General features: G+C 39.1%; 1 long non-coding RNA gene across 1 annotated transcript; it reads right to left on the reverse strand.

Annotated features, from left to right (window-relative positions):
- Nucleotides 1-8094: 8094 nt before the first annotated feature.
- On the reverse strand, nucleotides 8095-14973 carry LOC113486054. The gene is made up of 3 exons (XR_003399526.1): nucleotides 14717-14973; nucleotides 10288-10388; nucleotides 8095-8235 (listed from the first exon to the last, which is right to left on the reverse strand). It is a non-coding gene; the product is annotated as an uncharacterized LOC113486054 (long non-coding RNA).
- Nucleotides 14974-15943: the final 970 nt, after the last annotated feature.

A 15943-nucleotide genomic window follows, 5' to 3' on the forward strand; every position in this document is an offset into this window, starting at 1 on the left:
TTCCCCTGGAAGCAACATTCACTACAATACTGAAATCAGTAATTTTCTTTTTTTTGGTGAGAACTGTTGGTAGTTATTACGGAGCTGAGTGTTTTGCTAGGCAAATGACACTTCCTCGTGAGACAGTAATAAAAACCTTGGCAAGCACCTTTGCCTGTGCTTGTTTTGTACAATGGAGTTGACAGAGGGATAAATCAGAACAGATTTTTTGCTTTCCTTGTGTATTGTGGCGACAGTTACGAAGAGCATGCTAATTTGGAAGAAACAGTTTTTAGAGAATCGCTCAGGTTTAGCAAGCATTTTGTGCATTTATTTTTAAAAATAATTGTTGTAATGATCTGCAGTGCCAGTACTGTTATTTGAAGGGACGAGCTGCAGAGGTCTGGGGACAGGCAGGCAGCGCTTGCACAACATCCAGTCTGCAGTTCCCCTGAAACTGCCCAGGAGGGGAAAAGCAAAGACGAGTTGTAGCTCTTTTTAAAAGCAGCTGGTGAGCCAAGAAAATGCTATGTGGTGCTGTCTGATAACCTTAGCTGTGTTCAGGGCTTAAATAGTGCCAAATAAATGAGCAAAGAACATATGATTTGCCCTCTGCTTTCAAGATGTGGATAACCAACCGTTGGGCCAGACTCCATCATCACCCTACTGCAGATACTGCCAGTCGTAGTTGGTCTGATCAAAGTGCCTGTATTAACGTGTGTATTTTTGACTACACCTTCCCTTCATGCCTTTATTAAGTAATTAAGAAAATTGCTTTCCATTCAAATCAATCCTTTAAAGTCGGAGGAGAAAGAAATGACCTTTCAGTGTTGCTCATTACTTTCAGTGACTGGATAGGATAATATTTCTGCTTCTCAGCTGTCAATTACTCCTGTAATTCTTCACCTTATTCTTCCCTTTAAATCTCCTTCCCTGCGACTGTTATGTACAGTCTTTGGGAGCCTGATTCTTTTCAAGGTATTTAAGTGAATTAACAGGCAAATACCACATGAAAACATTTATCAGGAAACAGTTCCACTTAACATGGATCAAACAGCTTCTTAAAGCAGGAGCTTGTGGCCTTTTACTGTAAGGGGTAATTGAGTTTATTTACGGCAAGCATATTAAACTAAACACTTAGTTCAAAGAATAAACATACTCCGAACCAATGCAACCCTTTTGAGAATAAAATGTCATGTCCATGATAGCTACTGAATGGAATCTCTGATCAAAAAAAACCCCAGGTACTAGAAAACAAAAATGTCTTGGAAGCAATGCGCCTGAATGGATGAAATTTGAGCATGCAACCGAGCTTGTCTGAAGGTGGTGATTATAACCCAGGCGTTTTTTTGTGGGTGGGCAGCAACAACGAAGCCCATGGCATTTCTTGTATAAACATTTCTATCCACAAATTGCCACACACCACCTCAAACGAAGATAGCAATTAATTAACCAGGAGAGCGCATTTCAGCTCTTAAGGTGCTTATTCAGGATATTTAAGTCTTGCCGTGGCATTCACTTGCACTGAGAATGGATTCATGATGACATTTTTGTGTTACGTTATTGAAATTTTGCATGTGTATATTTTGGTTTTATTTGAATGTATGAATCACTTGAACACCTAGTAATTTTCACTGTGAAAAGAAGTGTGACTGCATTTCAGGGATCCTGCCAACTGTACTTGAATTAGGAGTAGGGGGAAACTTCATTTGCCTTTCTTTTAGAGTGCACCCTTCCATGCCCTGGAATGTCTTTAGAATAAAATCATCTTCAGGTAAACTAGTAAAAATTACAAACTCTCTGTATGACCTGTTCAGGGATAACAAATACATCCGTATACCCTTTGCACCTCCTTAGGCAGTGAAGAGCTAGCTAATATCCAAAAGCTGGAGGAAAATAGGTAATGCAAACCCAGCTCGTGCTCTCCTATAAACCCAGTTCCTGGCTCCTGCTGGTGACTGAACCACAGGCTGTCAGCTTCCCGGGCTTGGTAGTCAGCTGAACTTACGATGCCACTGGGTGGTTTTTCCGATGCCATGTTGGCTTGTTACAGCAGTCCAGACAATGAATAAACCCAGTGCCCTGTCTCCTTCAGGCGGTAACGGCTGCAGCCAGAGGTGGGCTACCTGCTATCCTCTTGCAAAAATTTTTCCCTTTTTCCATTTGTTGTCTCCTGTAATCAGTTGTTTTCTTTTTTTTTTTTTTTTTTTCTTTAGTCCTTGAAGACTCAAAGGTTGAACTGGGGTCAGGTTAATGCCTGGCCTTAGCTGTCCATCATGCGAACTTTCTGTAATTCTTTGCAATTAATCATACATTAGCTTTTGTCAACAGTAGGCCGAGCTAATGAAGGGATCCACAGAAAAATGGAAGGAACCCCTGAGGGTCACCTGGTGCAACCCTGGCTGACAGCAGTGAAGAGGTGGAGAATGTAGATCTTTAGTTCTTACTTGCTTATACCTTACACTGCTAGTTTTTGCAGTTTTTAAGAAATACAGTGATAAAGTCAAAGATTGAGGCATGGAATTTCCCTTCACTTTTGTTTCCATCCATACTTCAGTCACGTTGCCTGTGGGCTATACAGAGTGCTACCCCTCACAACATCCTTTTTTCTGTGTTGACTGGAACATGTTGGGAGCAAAGAATGTGACTTTTGTACAGAGCCTTCAGCTGCCCAGAGGTGCAAACAATGAACCTGCCTTGCTGCACACGCTGCTCTTCCCAGCACCACCATAGTTTGGGCTGTTCCTGCTCTCGGGCTAAGCTTTCATTCCTCTTGTGCTGCCCCTTGCACGTTTCAAGCACTGGATTTTACACATAAAGACAATCTATATTCTAGAAATCAAAAGCTGTTTTGTGTAACATTCACTATTAATTTTGTCCGCAGGTCAAATTTTTCAGCAACAGGGCTATATGGTCTCCAAGAGAGGAAAAACAGCACAGATAAAATTGGCCCTAGAAAAGATGTAATAATACTTTTTATTCAGGCTCCCACCAGAAACCTTGCCTCTATGAAAATCCAAAGAAAAGATGTTAAAGGATATGGAAAAGCATAACCATAGCTCAGGCCTATGTGTTTCAAAGCTCTCCAGCTTATTCCAGTCACTGTAGAACATGATTATGGTCTGTACTCGTGCCATCTGCTGGTGGAAAGTTGCCATGAATATCGTTTATATAAATAAAAACCTCACTGAGAGACACTTAAACTTGATCATTAAAGAGCAAAATCAATAATACCTACAGCATTCTGAAATATATTATATAAATCCTCTAGAATTTAGCTCCAGAAGCTAACCTAGCAACAGTTTAGAGCACCAACATACCTCTGAAACTGCTAATGAATTGTTTATGTTTTTAGGTGATAGGTTTGGGGATTGTTTGGGTTTGGGTTTTTTTGTGTGTTGTTTTTTTTTAAGCAGGCTGAGTCTCACAGTGAGTGTGCAGTATGGCTGGTCAAGGCAGTAGAAATGAGAATTAAAAGAAAATTTTGTTGTATGGAGACTGGTTTGATCATTCTTCCTTTTTTCCCTGGTTTCTGGTATGGGTCCAAGCAATTCCAACCACTGACGAATAAAGCTCACCACCGTGTTAGGGCATGAAGCACAGGAGCAAGGTGAAGCATCAGGTACTTTCTTAATATAAATATTAATGATGATTGTTATGCTGGTTATGATTGTCAAACTTTGTACAATCTGTTCTTCCCGTCTCCATACCTGTCCACGCCTCTTCATACATACGGATCTAAGTATCAAAGGAGCAATTCAAGATAAAGAACTGGGAGAAAACAGTATTGTACCTTGATAACATGAAAAATTAACTTTAACAAACTGTTGCCATGTTTTAAAACTGCTTATATGTGATTCCATTTCTCTCTTGTAATGATATCTGAGGGACTGCAGGATCTTGTTTGTAGCAGAAGCAAAGTGTCTTGCAGGAAGTTTCTGGGTGCTAATGCTCGGGGGATCTTGCTGGTTCCAACAGTCACTCTGGGGCTCTGCAGTGGTTCCCACGCGCTGCTTCCCACCCTGCTCACCTAGGCACTCTAGCTGCTCTGGGGTTCTCTGAGTGCACAAAAGAGCAGATATCGCTTTTCTGATTAAATGTGAGTGACATTGATTTGTGCTTGTGTGCTCCTGCCAGAGCATCTGCTTTGGGCCTGGCCTGTGCTTCACTGAGTCAGGCAGAGGTCTCGGGTGACTTTTTTTTGAGCCTAAAGGTTTGAGATACCCCAGAAATGAGGCACAGGAATATGGATATTTTTGAAGCACTTGCAGAAAAGGGTGGCTGAACAGGGTCTTGACAAAGATACCAGGGAGATATCAAAACCCAGGATGCAAAATGGTTTTCAAAAAAGCAAAGGGCGAGTGTATCAAAAAAATCAAAGGGCAAGCACGCAAGCGCACCTTTGACAGTTACTTTGCCTGTGTGCCAGCACTGACACAACTTTTCTTGTACATGCTGATGCAGAAAAGGATGCTGAGAGCTGTGACCCGTAGGCAGTGTGGATGAGATACACCTGAGTGCCACCCTCTCCAAAACTCAGATACCGACTGAGATGCCATTGCAACATGTGCATTTCATCCCTGTGTTGCCAGTCAACTTTCTGTCCTGGTGCACTGCAGAACACGGAGCAGCATTACCTCTGCCTTTATTTTAAGTAATACTATGACATACGCCTGGTAACTTTGATGTGTGGTGCTGGATGCTGCTGTCGAGAGCAGATGTAAGATACTCTTTTATAGCTTCCTCCCACCCTTGTTCCAGTCACGTAAAGTGCTAACCATGCTGCGCTTGCAACAGCCTGGCCACCCCATTCCTCTCCCATCCTCTTCCCTGTGCTACCTCACTGGGCTACAAGCTATGCTGGTGACTGTGCCAGGCTCAGAGAACATTTTGACAAAGATGTCAGTACAGAATAAGCGTTCAGTGGCTGTATGGCACAGTACAGAGCACAGCATGTAGGTACTGTGTGCATAGTGCCTTCTGACAAAGCGACATGCTTATTTAATGCAAATGTTTTTTCTTGGTGCAAAATCTAGTAAGAAATTCTTCATATAAAACTGTAGTGCAGCTATGAGCAAATTTGATTTATGAAACGCATATGATGTACAGCAGAAAGACTAAGACTTTGATACTATTAATTCACTATGTGTCAGTCTTGCAAACATGCATTTATTTTCAGATTTCTGAGCATGTCTGCAGGGGATATAAATTAGAATTCTAGATATGGAATGTGCTCTGGCTTGGCACTTACGTTACAAGGTGCTTTGTCACTCCCCTTTGGATATCGTGGATGCTCTATGTGACATGGCAAGAGAGACTGTTCTTGCCAGGCACATTTTGCTGGGGCCTGTGACTCCTTGGAAACAGGCACTTTCTTTGTTTCCACGTCACATGGATCAGGGGATATATCTTTCATATTAAGACTGCCAAAATATGTGTGCAGCTAGCTTCATCTTGTCACATACCCAGTAACCAACGTTGTACCACTTTCTGGGAACATAATTTATATTCTTTTGTTCTCTGCAATCTTGCATCTCTGAATATTTTTAGAGTGATGAATGCAGTTTCTAACGTGACTGTTAGAAGCTCTATCCAGTAAATACAAGCTAATATACAAACAAAACAGAAAATCCAGCATACCTTGTTAGCTCGCTGCCTTCCTGCTGCCAAGACTGAAGGTGCTAAAAGTGAAACACTTACTTTTGCAGTCTGAAGAAAATATGTAGTTATGCTATGCACCAAAATATGAACTTACATAACCAGGATATGACCACGAGACTTGCTGAGCTAAGTAATTTCTGCAGTTTCTGCTGTGTTTTGCCCTTTCCTATGCCAAGTTGATGGTTTTGGTGGTCAAGCAGTCAAACCGGGGCAGTTACTGAATACACTTCTAGTTCAGGGATAGCAGGAAGAGCTCATCTGAAACATATCTGTTTTTTTTTTTTTTTTTTTTTCTATTCAAATGCTAGAATTTTATTTAATGACAACCACCTGAAAAATATTGGGTTTAGAGATAAAAAAAATAAATGATCCCAAAATAAACAACACTCTATGGTTTGGTAGAAATTCTAGGCAATTCTTGAAGGTAAGTGACAAGTTACTTCCCTGGCCACACCTAGTTAATAGTGAACAGCAACACTGCTGCCGGTTGGAGTTAAAAAATGCTGACAGACGCTTGTTCTCACTATGCCTGGCTGAGGCTTCTCTAACAGTAAGGAGGAGGATGTAATCAAATACCATGACTGATAGTGTTACCCAGGGAAACAGGCAATGCTTGCTTGAGCAAATCTCGTGTTTAACCAGTCTCCCCACTTCTCTATTACCAGAACCCATTTGTTCTAAAAGTTATAAAGGAAGTTCACACATTTGTTTGTCAATATTTATGTAAGGACGATGGTAAGAAGATTCAACCTGTTCTAAAACAATCAGTACAGTTTCAGCCACAAGATGGAGCCAGTACAGTACCAGGCACATCTTCCGGGTTGAAGAAAATGTTACATGCTATTTTGTCTCTAAATCCTTCAGCAGCTTTAAGAGGATTGTTTGCTTCTCAGTTACTGAGATAGCACTGGAGGAAAGAAGCAGTGATGCTTCTTTCTTTACTCTGATTAAAACTAGTCTTTAGACTCAGTTGCATTCTCTGTGGGTTTACAGAATTAAGTGGCTTGAGGAAAAGAAAGAAGGAAATATTAAGAGGAGGGAAAAATTAAAGGGTGGCAGATAGGGCCCTTGGGTTAATCTTAAAGAACCACGTGTAGCACTGTAAGTAATAAAACAGCAGAGGCAGCTCTAGCAGCTACCACAGTGAATTTACTACAGTGAAAATCCCAGTGAGCAGGACAGGAAGACAGGGTTGCTCTGTATGTTCTCCTTCCAGCAATCTTTTTAGACACTTTTTAGATGAGTTGTTAAAAAGAAATCCATCAGTTAGGCCTGCCTGCTGTGTCAAGTTATAGTGTACAATCCTGTGTTCTGACAGTTAAAGAGCATCTATATTTTCTTCATGTTACTACTGTTCTCCTCGTCAGTCTTCTTCTCATTCAGAGTTACACTAGACCATACTAATTACAATAAAAGCTTTTCATTTTGCCCTTCTCCGACAGAAAATTTCTGTGGCAAACATCACTTTTTACTTTGTGATCTTGAAATTGCAAAAAAGAATAAGCTCTTTAATAATACGTGTCTTTTTACAATTCTAGAGAACAGTGTGATGCCTTGAAGTTTTACCCTGTCCTGGTACATTTTGCCCTGTAAACAATGTGCTGGCTACCACGGGAAGTCAATCCTCCTAGTCAAAATAGGGATCTACTTTTTTTCCTCGAGCATAGCTGTACTAAGGAAACCTGTGTTCTGATTCACCTCTGAAAAAATCCAAATGACCCACTGGTTACTCTTGACAAGAGATGCCTCCTGAATGTAGCTAGGATTTTAACTTGTATGGTATGTCTGGACCAATCCAGGACAAAATATTAACAAGCTGAAAATGTTTTACAATCAATTATCTAACTTCTTTTTTTTTTCTTTCCCCTTATAGCAAGATTCTCAGTAGCCAAAGTCTTCATTAAAGTGTCAGTGTATTTGGTCAGTCACACCTCCACTGCTTTCAGCTTAAGAATGGATATGTTTTTATAACATATGATCTGCACACCTGTACTGCTTGTAGAAAAGACAGAAGTTAAACATCTGTAGTATTCATTTTATCATTCATATATTGTTTATTCAAACAGCTAACTATATTAAAATAGTTGCCATGAGGCTGATGGATTAATGGTAACAAAAATATAATGGTAACAGAAATATATTTTCTTAAGATTGTATAATCTATCATTGTCTAAAACCAGCTATATGACAGGGTCTGTGGGGTGCCCTAACATTTTTATTAGACGAATTAACAGGTCATCTCTTCCCAGAAGTCCATTTTCCTTATATGCTCTTAAACATCCATGATTTTCAAATCTAGTTTGCATGTAAGATGTTAGAGAAACTTTATATGTTCCTAGTAAGTTATTGAAAGTTGTGTTACAATAAAAAAAAAAAAAAAAGTAAATTTAACCAAGTGTCTCTGATGTATCCAAAATGCTGCTTATAATTCAAAGAAGGTAACAGACTCACCAAGATTTTGTTTCCCTCTCTATAAGGCTTCTCTGGGCTTTAAACTTTGCAGATCTCCTTGCTTAGAATGAAAGATGGGAGCAGGCAGGTATTCAGCATTTCTGAAATGCATTTGGGGATCCTAATGAAGAATCAGTTGAATGCCTGGCAATTAACCAAACAGATATGATCATCAGACTACCTAAATAGGAAAAGAACAGTCCTGTGCTTGACAGGGACAAAAATTGCTGCTGGGATCCACAGTTCAAGAAATCATTTGATAACTTGGAGAAGGATCTGAGAAGAGATACAGAAATAATTCAGAATTTGAAAAATGTGCTTTATAAAATGCTATTACTCAAAAGGGTCACTTGCTCTTCCATCTACAGTGAGTCCTATTGTCTCCTCAGACTTACAGATGAAGGTAAAAACAGCTGAACGATAAAACTAAATACATCCAAGGGAGAAATAAGATGCATATAATTGTCAATGAGAGTAATAAATGACTGGAACAAGGAATTAACAATTTGTAAAGACAGGATGTTCTAGGATGTTTTCCTAAGGGATGTTCTGGTTTAAATGACAAGTAATATCAGAAGTCACATGGCTCCTATTTTACAGCGACTTGTACCACATGATTCCAGTAATCCCCTTGGCCCTATTTACCTGTGAAACAATAGAAGGTGTTTGTGCTGGATGCCCTAATCTGGTCAGGATATAAAATGAGGATGGATATATAAGTCTAGGTTTTAAGATGAGAAGCACACCTCTTGAAGGAAGGGGGAAAAAAAGAAGAAAGAAATCAAATAAACCTAAAACAGAAAAAGCTTGAATCCCTGCCTTTAGCCAACTGTTTTGCATATATAGGCAAGCATATGCAGAATGTGTTTATACAAAACATGTATCAACAGAAAATTAATCTCTGCTTTTCTACAGCTCACAAAACACAGGTTTAACTTCTCAGATAAGTCATGGCTGGCCAACATTAGCCAAGGAGTCTGTAGCTGCATGAAGCAGATGACAATCCTATATAAAGGTGGATTTTATAATATGTATGTGTACATTGAAAAGCTTATGCAGTTTTTTTATTCTGCTACCTTTTCCTTTTGCCTTAGAGAAATGTGTCTTATGTTTTCTTTGCTGCTAAATGCAGACAATACATGCTAGCATTTGCTTTTGCACTTTAAAATACTATGGTCCTCATAAAGTGTGATTAGTTTGTATGTGGTGGTGTGCTGGTTTAATGTGTTGCCATTTCTGTTTGCATGCTAAATTGAGATTCAAATGTTCCACTGTGTTGTGTAATTTACTTACCATGAGTGAATAGCTGCAAAACTGATGATACCATTTCCAGTTTCACGGTAAAGTGAGAGAGCCCTCTCCACATTCAGAACTACCTGGCCACTGGCAGGGGTTCTGAATAGTTCTGTTTTTCCAGTCTTTGGATATGATCTAGACATCCCCCTCCCAAAGGAGCTTGGGGGGGTGGGTTTAAAAATAATTACTACTCTTTCAGAGATGAGGGGGAGGTTATAGAGCTACTGGGTTAGGCTCTAGTTCACTGACAGATTTTGTCCATGCCAGTCATCTATACCAATGCACTTTCAGAATCAGAAATTAAATCCAAATACTGAGTTCTGAAACAGGTCACAGACAGAGGTTAAGACTGCCTACCATTTTCATCCTCTTTTCCATCCCTAGTATGCTTTCACAACATTAACTATCAAAACAAGTCTGTATTTGCTAGATAAAATGCTTGTGCTTATTTCCTGTAAAGAGAAACCTGGAGTACATTGCCCATAGACAGTAAGATTTGGAATTTGAGATCTACAGTTTTAATTAAAATATAAAGACCTTCTAATTATACTTTTGGTACTGCTTTTTGATCTTGAATCTTCTTTTGTAGCAGTATAAAGCATATAAGAATGAGTCACAACACTAGGATTTAAGCTCTACTGTATCTCACCTCTGGGTCTTGATCTACAAATCCTACAGTTGCAGAGGTTGTAATTGATTGTGCCAGATAGATACACAAATGGAACAGTTATAAATTCTCCCATTAGAAAAATACTGTTAATTTTATATAGAGAGATATACATATGTATTCATACACTAGAATTATCTGCTGTGCTCTGGAGTCTCTTGAAAGGCTCTGCGAATCCAATAACAGCTAGCAGGAAAAGCAGAAACAACCAGTTGCAGGTCTTCCCTGTTTACCCAACCAGGCAAGTAGCTGCTCGCAGTCCCTGCAGCTGACTCTGCTTTTGTGGACAGTCAGAACTTCATGGATCCAGCATCTTTTTCCTTTCACAGCTTGACTAGTACAGGAAACAATTTTCAGGAATAAATATGGCTGTCACTTGTTCTTAGCATCACCATTTTCATTTACTATGCTTACATCAAGATAATTATTTTGTTTGCCTTATATTTTTGTTTAAAGACTAAAAGGAGTATATAACAAAACCTGAACTCTTATAAGCTCCTATTACTGTTATCCTACAGTGAAATGTCTAGATTTTATAGTGAAAGTAGATATTTAAGTATTATAAAACCAAATTCTGGAAAATAAAAAAAAAAAAAGAAAATACAAGTTTAACCTAGCTGCTAGGGCATGCTGAAGCTTGAAGGGCTTGTATGTTGGCTTATTCCCTGGTGAACTTCTCTGCTTTAGATAGACACTTGTATATCTGCCAGTCTGAATATTAGAAAAGTTTAGTTAACATCTGGCTTTGCTATTTCAAAAGTCACACAAGAGATAAAAGTAGAGCTTCCACAGTGATGGTGGGGATAAAAAAGAGCACTTGAGATTTTGCAGATGACAAATCACCCTCTAGTGGTGTATATTTCAGCCCTCTGATTAGAGAGAATATATATACTCCTGAATTAGGTATCTGGAGTTCGGTGATACAGACTTTTTTCCACCTCACATCCATTTATATGTATATGAGCAGATGTCTACATCATATAAAAATCATGATACAAATTTGTTTGATTCATAGCCCCCAAATAAATTCCTTTGCCTATTCTCCACTTGAGGATAGCTTGAAACATCAAAGTATTTCAGGACAGCTGAACGTATCACTTGATATTCACTCATCCACTGAAGCAATAGCTTCACTGCATCTTCTCTGGGTTTGCAGGTTTTATGTTGGCATATGTAGTACAATTTAATACTTATTCCTACTGGTTTCAAAAAACATCCCAAATGAAAAGATACTAAATTATTTGTTCATCTGAAATACCTCCCTACACACAGCATTCCAGACAAGCAACTAAAATATGCTGTGACAAAAACAAGTATAATTTATGACCTAGCAACAAGCTGGTTTGCAATTAATGCATAGTTATATTTTCATATTATATAACCAGAAATTCCATATAAATTTTGTCAGTTATTTCTATATTATACTTTTCAGGCTGGCTGCTGCCATGTCCCAAGAAATCAATGTGTATTTCTTTTCCTCGGAGAACACAGTGTTATAAACTTGAGTAACTGGGAAGAGCAAACTTTTTTTTCTTTTCATTATTAAGCTCACATTTATGGCAAACATACAGGAAATAAATTATTTTTGCTTTAAAAAAATATATTTTTCCTTCTTTCGGTTGTTTTCTTTCAGCTAAAACAGAGAACACGGAGCTTGACAATTCTAAGACAAACTGATTTATTTTTTTATAAATTTGGTTAATGTCTCCAAACTTTTGAGACTTAATATAGCCTGAAGAAGCAAAGGAAGAAATGATCCTGACATTCTTTCTCTGTTTAGCTGCCTTTAATGGTCTTTCCTGCCTCTACCTATCATGTTTTGAGCTCGTCTTGCTTTCAGAATGGCTTTTGATGGTTTCAGATACAATTCACCTACCAGTTCTATTTCTAATGTGCTAAACTACACAGGCAATGACTGCCTGCCATCCCTCCAATTCCTGTAACCCAGTGAATTCCAGATCCATAACCTGGATTAGAATCCCAATGAGAAACAGCAACACCACCCCCTCCTATTACAGAATTATATCTGAAGAGAAGTTTCATGATGCTCACAACAAAAACATAGGCAAGATTTCTCGGCGTCAAAATTGGTCCCATTAAAATGGTGCACATTATATTACTGATTATAATATGGTTGCAATATAATTAGGACACTACACAGGATTTTGTAGTAGTAGTAGTATGCCATCTGCTTTCCTAATCAAGATCAGATCTCCACTGTGAAAGGTAGACTTTGCCCTAAGAGTGTACAATCTAAACAGTATAGAAACTCAGATGCAAGCATTTTATTTCTTCCACACTTTTATTTTCACTGTCTCAATGGACTACATGCAGTACTTTCAAGTACATCATGCTGTACGAGAGGTTCATACATACAAGCAACCTTAACCTGCTACTGAAAGCACTGAATACATCCTTGACATGTCTTTATCTAAAAAAAAAAAAAAAAAAAAAAAAAAAAAAAGAAAAAAAAAAGAAAAGGATGGTATTCTAACAGTGCAGCTTGTGTATTTGTTACTAGGGAAACAAACAGCAAAGAGAAAGAAACCCTCAGTGTCCTTGTCATTTGGATCTCTCAGTGGAGAAGCAGAGCTTGTGTTAAAACAATGGAAACATTGTTCAGCTTTCAGGATCCTTTGCTGTCCTTGCTGAATGACAGACACTTCTTTCTCTCCCTTGTCCATCTTGTCATCTCTGAAAAGGAGAGTCATTTCTATATTCAGGATTGGACTGCTGGTTAATTTTTTCATTTCTCATGTAGTGTTTCATTCCTGATTCTGTGTAACCTGGTCAGTCCCTAACACCTAAACCAAGATGACAGCATGTCTCTCAAGGCAAACAGAAGAGAGAAACCTGATGTTGCATTCACATCAGTAGAAAAGCCTGTACAGCAGCACCAGTGATTCCAAATTTGCTCTTCTTTGAGTCGGTACTGAATGAGAGAACCAGCAAGACTTTAGAGAGTGCGAGAGCTACTGCAGCATTTGCTGCATTTCAGCATCAGGACCCTGTGCAGCTATGATCCCTGAAGAGGACTGTGCATGTGGGGTAGCACTGCCTTCGAGGTGCAGGGGCTGGGTACTGTGGTGGGAGCTTTGTTGCCAGCTTTGGTGAAACAGTGAGGTGTCGGTCCACCTAAGTCATGACTGACACCTCACTGGTTTCAGCCAGTCATGACTTAAGTGGACCAGCACCTCACTACATGAGTTGGGAGGACTACCTGCAGAGATCAATTATTTTTATTGTGACTTTCTGGCTGTTGCTTAATATTCCTTCTTCCTAATCCTCAAAAAGAGGTTAAAAGTTGAACTATGGTAAACATACTGTGGTATGGTACTTAGAACCTGTAAAATACAATGTAACTTAACTGTTACTAAAAGGTCAAAGCAATTACTTCTAAAGCATACATATATGAGTATTTTTATAGGCAACTGTATGGCAGCTGTGCAAATAGGGTCTAGGATCAGCCAAACCAAATGAAACAGCCATCCATCTAGTCAGGAATCTCTTAGCTAGATAAAGCACAGACTAAGAAGTCTATCCTGTTGAGGGAGAGTAGTAATAGGCCTCTCAAAATGAAGTAAAAGAAACAGCTTGTTAAAAATTTGTAAAAACCTTTTACAGAATATTTTTAACAGGCTGGAGCTGTTTTTCAAGAAGCATGTCGAGATTTACGTACTCTCTGCACTGTATCAGGTTTAATGTCATTTCTCTGCTCACCTATGCTACATCCCTGCCGCCTGCTCTGGTCCGGTTGTCATCTTGTTGCACATCTTTATCATACGCCTCATCTAACTCAGTTGTGGGAACTGGATTAGGAAGCTTGATTTGGTGCACTCTGAAGTGTAACTAAGTAAATCAAAAGGATTATCACCTTTCTCCTTTTTACAAGACTACAGCTACCAGCACTGGAGCTGGAGAGATGATGGGGAAATTGCAGTAAAAGTCCTACTGGAAATATGCTCACAGTTGTTTGTTTCCTGATGTTTTGCCAAAATATATTGTGCAAGCATGACTTTTTTGTACTGTTCTTCAAGAATGGCCATTAATTTGCTATTAAGAAGGAAGAAGCATATGACAAAAACTGTATAAACTTATGAATTGTAGTTAAAAAATGGATAGGCAGAATAAAATCAACTAGCACATGGTTTATTGATTACAGCCACTAGCTGAATTGTAATGGATTCTATTTCTTTAATATTCTGCAAAGTACCAAGGCCCCTTGGGTAAAAAAAACCCACTTCATAAAGATTAAAAAAAAAATATGCCAGTACCGACAAGAAAAGGAGGCGAAGAAAATTTTACTGATGCTGCATTTCTGTAGCATGACAAAAGAGCCCTGCCTCGGGGTGCAAAGTATAAATGACAGCTTTGTCACAGGCTTCCTCGGTTTGTATCTCTATACTCTGCCCCTGGAAACAGAAGAGTACAGCCAAAAGAAACTAGCGGCTAGCTTTTATTTACTTTTTAAAGGAAAACATGATCATTGCCGACAGAACTCAGATGCTTTGGAAACTACTTGGATGTGAGATGTATTTTGGTTTCCTTAATTTTTAAAATTGTTTTTATACCTTAAAACCTGTGTATTTTTCTCTTTATAAGCAATGAGCTCTTCACAAAACTCCCTTTCCAGAAACAAGTGTTCCGACCTATCCTACTTACCTTCCGATCTCCAACTGGGCGTTTGTTCTTAACGCGTTTCCTACGGCACTGAAATTTTAACAGACCCGTGTCATCTTCCAGGGTTTTACCTACTTTCAGCAGATATGTGGAAGACAAATACTCCCTGACGAGAAACAAAAGTCTGAGCAATCTCACATTGCTTAGTACAGCGCCTTCACGTGAAAACCCCTCTGAAAACACTCCGGGACGAAACCATAACCCAGCCGGCTGCTTCGGCGGGCGGTGCTGCCTCAGAGGCTCCTCTTGGTTCCGGAGCGGTGGGTGCAAATACAACTCACCCGAAGACGGGGTCTGAGCAGCCATTTAGACACGGGCAGGCAGCAACCCGTATGCTTAATTTTGCAGTTTCTTTCAAATCTTAAGGAAACCCAGCTGTCATGTGCATGACCGAAGCACAGCCTGTGCTGTTGTCTGGGAGTAAGAACAAAATAGTTGCCTCAGGTTTCTACGCAGCCTTCCACAAGATACTGAACAGCAGCTGTGAACCTGCTGCTGCTCGTAAGAGTGGAGTGAGACTGGAATTATTCACCATTACTAGAACAACTACGAAATGGTTCATGTTTTGAATCTTGCCTTTAGCATCACAAAGCAACAAGCTCTGTGGCTCTTACAGTGTGTATCAAACACCTAGGATTGCCCTCTTTTTGAAGAGAGCAGTATCAAATACAGTTTTGTCAAAAGAGCGTTGGAATTCTTTAGTTTATGCAGTTGAGCCTGAAAGAGCCCAGATTGCTTTTAGAAGTGTGAATTAAAACTTGCTGAACTCCTGCAAGCATTGAACTCATGTTTCAGTTACTGATCAAAAGGGTCTAATCCAAACGTTTTAGCTTTAGGTGCCTTTCATTCTGAAACTTTGGGGGTTCTTTTCCATTTCTGCAAACCTAAATAGAATCTGTATCTTTCTAACATTAAGAGGTCAATTGGGGAATTTAAAAGGAACCTCTTGCTTAACTTCCAGGATTTTATTTCTTGTGTTGTCTTTCTCCTATAATCTGTTACCTAATAAATGACTTAATATCCAGCTGTTCTACAGAAGCATGATCTTTTCTCCAAGCACTGAAATCATTTGTCCCTTTGCAGTTATAATTAAATTATCTTGAGACAATAAGGATATAATATTTAAATTACTGTATTAATAGTAAAGTTCTATGCTTCATGCTAACTGTGTTAATAGCTGAAATATATTCATGTATTCCGTATCAAAAT

This window comes from Athene cunicularia (assembly GCF_003259725.1).
Source record: "Athene cunicularia isolate RWA chromosome 15 unlocalized genomic scaffold, athCun1 chr15_part1, whole genome shotgun sequence".
In the NCBI taxonomy this organism is placed as follows: Eukaryota; Metazoa; Chordata; class Aves; order Strigiformes; family Strigidae; genus Athene; species Athene cunicularia.